Source organism: Mycetomoellerius zeteki, unplaced genomic scaffold (genome assembly GCF_001594055.1).
Source record: "Mycetomoellerius zeteki isolate Tzet28-1 unplaced genomic scaffold, Tzet1.0 scaffold96, whole genome shotgun sequence".
NCBI lineage: Eukaryota > Metazoa > Arthropoda > Insecta > Hymenoptera > Formicidae > Mycetomoellerius > Mycetomoellerius zeteki.
Window position 1 is genome coordinate 289,452 of NW_017257999.1, and position 7,489 is coordinate 296,940.

A 7,489-nucleotide genomic window follows, 5' to 3' on the forward strand; every position below is an offset into this window, starting at 1 on the left:
CCTCCGCTGCCGTTTTTCTGTTCTGCATGGAATCGAGATATCTCAACGCAGATACGTGCATCAAAAGGGGTCTCTGCACTTTCGTCACGGTGATTCACCTTCCGTGGCGAAACTACGGATGCGTGCGCACCTAAGATGTACTGTCAAGAAGCACGTTTTGTATCAAGTATGTTATTTACATAACGACGGTTCTTGATAGTAACCTGCCATGGTGCGACGTCATTAGATAAATGACAAGCTTGTTCCTCTTCTGTCATCAAAGAAGTATGATGGAATCGCAGATTAAAACAGTAAAAAATATTAATAGCTACGTCTGTCCGATTTGTAAATGGCGAATGTTATTTGTATTAGAAAAAAAACCGATCGGTAATTGCAAACACACGTATTCTATAAATTATAAAATAAAATGTATTGATTAAAATAAATTGATTTAAATCAATAATCTAACAAACTCGTGATATTGCAAAGCAGAAATTATACAATTTTGTAGCCTATAAACATCACAAGAAATAATTTCTTAAAATTCAAATATTACAAATACTATTTGTTGTTATAAACAGCATCACAATATAAAACGTTTTGACTTATTTAGTTTTCTTTAGTTATTATCAATTACATCAATCACAAATTAATGTTTCAAAAATTAATACACACAAGTATAAGGTTGCTAATTTAAGAACGCATATATCACAATTAATCCCTAACGTATGACATTGAATCTTATTATCATTAACGACTGTTTCTCATGTCATAATTTTCAGAGATAAGATGTAATGTGATAATAGATAATTCATCAAGTCAGTCAGCATCCTTATGTCAAAGATATAAAATATTTTAATAACCAATTCCTCGATGACAAGGATCTTGTTAAATAAAAAATTTAAAGAAAAGTCTAACAAGATCGACATGAAGTTTACGTCTACGTTTCCAATATATTGAAAATTAAAAAACTATTGGAATTAGCAATAACGTCAATGATTTTCGTACCAAATAATTGCTTATCTCAAGGTTTACTGTGAAATTGTGCTTGGAAATTTGATAAGATTCATACATTGTGATGTTCACGTTAATTAGTAATTTAAATTCGTGCTTATTATAGGTATATTAGTTTTTAAGACGTTAATTTGTAATTGATGTAATTAATAATAATTAAAAAAAACTACACGAAAAGCACGGTTTTGCTAAAGTATCTAAAAATTTAGCCAAATACAGATCTGAAAATAACTTTGTTGGACCATTAAAGTAATTATGTAGGATGCTCAAACTGGTTACTAAAATGTCAAAATTTTTGTTTGCTTCTCATGCTTGAGATTCCTACGCAATTATTTTGACAGGCCATCAAAATTATTTTTAGATCCATATTTAGCTAAATTTTTAAATACTTCAGTAAAATCATTCTTTCCGTATAAATCGATAAATTTTATATTGTGATACAATTTATAATAATAATTTGTATTTGTAATATATTTAAATTTTAAGAAATTATTTATTGCAATGCTTGTTAGGCCACAAAATTGTGTAATTTTTGTATTATACATATATTAACTTGAATTTTTCACTGTAGACGTACTTTTTATTTTTACTTTTATTTTTATTTTATGATATTGGCACTGATACAATACTGGTATTTCATTAGATTGATACTAACTTAAATTTTACATGCTATATTATTGATCTAACAAAGCCGTACGGGCGGCGGGATGTTTTCAGCTAAGGAAAACCCTTTTGGGTCTGATTGCGAGCATAATTTCCCGCCTGTGGCGTAGTCTAGTATGCTTTGTACTATTCAATAAGCGGTGCAAGTAACCGATGTGTTGATTTATACGAAACTGTATGTATGCACAATATGTAAGTACGCCGATCAATTTGAATAATTAATAGTGTGGAATCACTAAAGCTTGGAATCTGAATAGTTTGTTAATGCAATCGATAACCAGTTTGCTGTTCATATTTGCTCGACAAAGTATTTTAAGCATGTAAGGGTATCTAATTACAAATTTTAAAAAATGTTCAATTGTTCAAAAAGTTTATAGTGATTTTATAAAGAAGTCAAAGACAATATTTATGCCTTTCGATGTATCTTTACGCAATAATATTTATATCATTTTTTAAGTTATCCTTTAGACAATTTAAAAATCCCGTCTTTTCAGAACTTTCTATTTTTTTGGTCGAGAGACTCTGGTAAGTGAATTTTTCAATATCGAAGTTCTTATCGTTAAGAGAATTCTACAAAGATTGGAATAAATGATAATCGAAGGGGGGATGTTTGATCTTGGATGAATACATGTTGTTAAGATAGAACAGCCGCGTACATAACGAGACCTTGTATTGTCATTTCGAGATCGTGGTAAAGATCCGATACGTTGAGTGTAGTACACGGTTAATGATTACATCATTCCAGATTACGTTGACAGATAGATACGCATGTAAGCATGTATGTAGTTACAAACCTGAGCACGTGAGTTCTATACAATACTATTGGTTAACTTTGTTCCGCTTATAACTAATAAATTATTATAACTTAGATATTTTCTTATTAAAATTTTAATTCTAATTGATCACAGAAATGTGCTATTAAAATATCCAGTGAAGGTGACATTCTGTGTGTGTATGTATAATGTATATAACTTTTAAAAAATCTTACATAATTATACTTTATTTGTATATAATTTACTCATATATTTATAATTATGTAATACATAAAATACAATTTTTTATAATATAATATAATTTTGTTTTATATTATAAAATCTTATATATAAAATATATAAAATTATAATTTTATACATACACAGATATACGCAAACGGTAATTTTGAGAGAGAGATATATATATATATAAATCTTTAAAAATATATATATTTTTCCTGATACTAGAAAAGTTAATTCTATGTTAATAAAAGAAGAAGAATTTTGTGATGTATGTTATTCTTCCTTCTCAAATCGTTCATGAGTGACATAAATAATGATCGCGCGACATTCAGGAGTATGCGTACCTCATTGAGAAAGACGGTAAATCATAAGAGTATAAAGGTGAAGGTGTGGGAATGCATACCACAGATGAACAGCAGGTAATGTCCTCTCAAGGTAAGAGTTTCTCAATAGGCACGCGATTGTTAAGTGGCAGGGACAGATACGGCAACGGCGGAGGAGCATCATAAAGAATTTTACCAGTTTACATTACGGGAATTTTACCATAGCATATTTGTTATTTAATTTCAATAATTTTGATTGTCGATTGTTGATTGTAAATATGTTATATGATTATGTTAACTAGGTAAACATCAACTTAATCAACGAGCTACATTTTTTTCTTTACCTTATTAATTATATATATATATAAATTGAGAAATAAAAGTAAAATTAATAAAATTAGGTGACATAATTTTATAATTTATTATCTATAATAAAGAAATAAAAATAATAATTGAATGTATAAACATAATTAATGTTCTATCTAATTTTTTAATTATTTTGGTTAACAGTTAACAGTCAATATTCGACTGATGAAAACTTTGAGTATAAATCAAAATTAATATATATTGTATATATTCTTATACTTAGACTTTAACTCGAATCTTCTAAAAAGAAGCCAATTTTTATTTCACATTATTTTGTAATTATTTTAACAATATTACGTAAAAATCGACCGAGAAATGTCCAACACAAGCGAAGAAGTCATATCCGATTATAGTGGATCTTCGTGCCTAATAACATTTTTGTATTTACAATTTCCAGTTGAAGCAAACTACGTGCCGATTATATTTATCGGTCTTGAAACAGTTCTTAAATTGATAAGCAATTTAATACTATTAATATTAATGAGCATCTGTAAAATATTATAAAGAATTTATTGCGAAAAATATCACTTCAGTTTTCTAATTAGTTCAATTTATTCTCGACTGTAGGTATCATTAGTAATTAAAGCTATTAATACCAATCTTTTTTATAAGTACATTTAAATAAAATAGTCTCTCTTTTTATATAGAAATTATCTTTTCATGTTCGTATTTTTCTTTTTCAAAGATATTTTTCTCGCCATACTTTACGCAATATATGTCTTGAAAAAAAACTTGCTATGTGAATGAACACCCTCCACCATATATTTCTGAAAAGCTTCTTTTTGATGCATTTCTCAAATAAATAAATTCAATAGATTCCTATATACATATACAAGCATTCAAGTAGCTATTATTCTTTGATGTCGTTATTAAAAAACAAAGTTTGAGATTTGCACGTAAAAAATACAAGTTATATAAAAATATCGCGACTTTCCTTAAACTTTAACAGCTAACACAAGTAGAGCGAGACAATAAACGAAATGGAAAGTAATGTATATGGATTCTCAATAAAGACACAAATATAAGTATGTGCATATTTCCAGTAAAGACCGGAAATCAAAGAGAGGAATTGAACAAAGTAGGAAAAAATCGGACAATAGGGGAGAAAGGCGATAATAGGCGCGATTGTTATACGGAGTGACGAAGGAGGAGCATTGTTTGCATTTTACGACGTGAGCGCGCGCGCACGCGTGCACAACCGCGAGCATCAAATCACTGCAGCTTCCCTCCAGCCGTGTAATTTAAGCCGTGCGTAAGTACGCGTGCTTTTCTTATGCGCGAGATCCACCTGCGTGACGATTACATCACCTGCGCCTCGAAGCTCCGCGGTTCCCCGACCAATAAACTATAATCCTTCGGCTCGGACGATGTGTACAAACGCGATTGATTAGAGGTTTTGCGGTACACAATTTTTACTTCATTTTCCTCAATATCTTTAGATCAACGACTTTTGTATGTCTGCGTAGGTTTGTTTTCTCGTTCGCAATGATCGCATACCGAAATCCTAGTATGAAACACCTTTTACTCGCTTCGTGAAATACTAATGGCGAAATCGAGTCTGCGGCATGCGAGCGAGTGCATTATCAACTGCAACTGCGTTAAAGCAAATGCATTTTGTGTGTTTCGGCAGGATTGTATCTCATGTCAGATAAAAGGGGAAGGGAATTTTGTCGGATCGCTGCGATATTTTCCGCGATAAAGTCTGAAGAGCGCTCGATAGCGTGACAAATCGGTATGCCGTCGAAGTGAAATCACTTGATCCACGAATCGACGTGATGAAATCACAATCCTGGCGTAAGAACAACGGAATTTCTAAAAGCCATTTCAGTGCGCAATATATTTAAATAACGTGTCGTGTTAAGAAGGTAGAAAGTTTTTAATTTACATGTCGAATTACTCCACAAATTTGTTTCTATGTGAGAATAATTGCGATTTATTAATATTTATTACCGCACGTTTTACGAAACATTTAACTGAATCGTAAATTATACGATTGTACTACTTGCGATATGACGATAATTACAGCACGCGAATCGGAACGTGTGACGAGACGCAGCCAATGATGCTCGTTATCGCGATAAAGCAGGAAATGTATCTTAATTAACTCCTGGGAGTCAATGGAAATCTCGTAACGACCGAATAGTTTTCGGAGTTACGAAACTAATTACTCTCATCTAATCTAAGAACAGATCAAATGATAAGACGAAAATAACACTGAGCGTTCACCTATATGCGCGTAACTTGTCAGTCACTAATATTTGCTATGAGAAAGTTTGACAAACAAATGATAAACTGCTATTTTTATGATTCCTACTTTGTCATTTTGACAAGAAAGTGTCATTTTTGGAAAAACAGCAAATTGTTGCCTTTATTTTCGGCGTCCATCAAAAACATTTATTTTTTCAAAGAGAAAATGGAGTGTTTATTACTGATATTTTCTACCAAAAATTGTGATACTCCAACAAACAAGGAAAGCTATTTTTCTATAATTTCTACTTTTAGTTTTTATTTAAACAGAAAGTGTCATTTTATGGATTAATATTAAATTATTACTATTCCGCATCATTAATTTTTTTTAAGAAGAAAATAGAAAGTTTTTTCAATCAAAAGTTTTTATTTTAGAAAAAAATGACATTCAAGTGACAAACAAATAAAAAGTTACTTTTCCATGATCCCTGCTGTCATTGTGTTAATTTTAATGTATTTTTACTATTATTTTTCTCGTCTATTAAACGTTTATTCTTTCAAAAGAAAAATAAAACATTATATCAATCGGTGATTTTCGCTTAGAAAAAGGTAATATTCTAGTAAATACTTGAGTAAAACTCTTTTTTTTTTAAATAATTCCTGCTTCTAATTGTAAAAAAATATTTTTGGGCCAATTGTTACCACTAGGTATAATATTTTCCGTGTTTCAAAATCGACCATTTTCTCAAAAAAAAAGAGAAGGAAGTTTGACTAGTTTCGTTTTTATAATGCACACATATTGAAAACTGTGAGATATGAGATTTCTCTGTTTACGGAATTACCAGCGAGAAACTCGTTCGTCGAAATTTCGGCCAGATTGAAGGAATCGAGGAACGTGACTTCACGCCGGGCGACACGGCGTCAGGTTGCGCAAACGTGACTCACACATTTAATCGCGCGCCGCCGTCCTTTTATGTAACTTGCCTGCACACGGAGATGTACGCGGATATATCAACGCTTCCAAGACCTTATAAATAAACTATCGAAAGACAATTGACGAAAGATGGCTCGATGACTTACCCGATGAAATCCTGCGAGAGTAATTGCCCCTTTGCCGTCTCGTCTTTCATACGAAAATCACACTCGCCACGGTCGCCACGACTTGCGATTCTCCTCGGCGGGTTACGCTTTGAAAATCCTGTCTTGCGTGTCGCAGGACGCGAGCCGCCGTACCGGACTCGCGCATTCCCGGACTCGTTGCACGCCGATCGGATCGGGCATGGCCGATCGATCGAATTCGCGCCGGTGAATCGTCGACTTACGTCACTTCTCCACACGCGATCGCACTTCCGAATTCCCGAAAAATCCCGCGGCCGTTCACTTCCGTTCCGTTCGTTCCGGCAACGAGAATACGTGCGAGGACACTGAAGTACCGTGTCAAAATAGTCGTTGCGCGCGTGACAACTTAGCGAGCAGCCGCGAACGCACGCACGTTGCCAGGTTGATATGCCGCTGTCACGCCTCGGGCTTCCACGGCGGTGCATCGTAGGCAGCAGGTGCCAGGTAAGGAACTAGGAATCCAGGTGCCCTTGCTGCCGGCGACGTCATTACGCGGCCACGACTTGCTTTCGCAATTTTCGCGGCGCGGCTCCGGCGCCGCGCCGGTCTGCGCAGTCGCGCGCCATTATACAGGGCGTCGAGTAAACAGCGATCTCAGATTTGATCGATGATCAACGAAATTGCACAACATTCTGATTAAGGATATGATTATACGTATTTCTTAACAAAATGAACAAGTTAAGAAAAATTACAGATTTTTTATAAGGTGACCAAACCCAATTTGGGCCGTTTCTCAAAGTGGGGCCACTCGCTGTTTGTAATAACAGACGACAGTATAGTGATTCGAGTAGGCGATCCGTACGACTCGATTGCATCGATTCATTAATCATATTATTCATTCTG

At 33.6% G+C, this 7,489-nt stretch overlaps 1 protein-coding gene across 1 annotated transcript in view; it reads right to left on the reverse strand.

The window, feature by feature from the left end:
- The window catches only part of RhoGEF3 (Rho guanine nucleotide exchange factor 3), a 203,627-nt gene extending 196,613 nt beyond the window's left edge, over positions 1-7,014 (reverse strand). The window contains exon 1 of the mRNA XM_018460695.1: positions 6,608-7,014. The gene's annotated coding sequence lies outside the window, so the exon portion shown is untranslated. The remainder of the gene's footprint in view (positions 1-6,607) is intronic.
- Between the last annotated feature and the right edge of the window lie 475 nt (positions 7,015-7,489).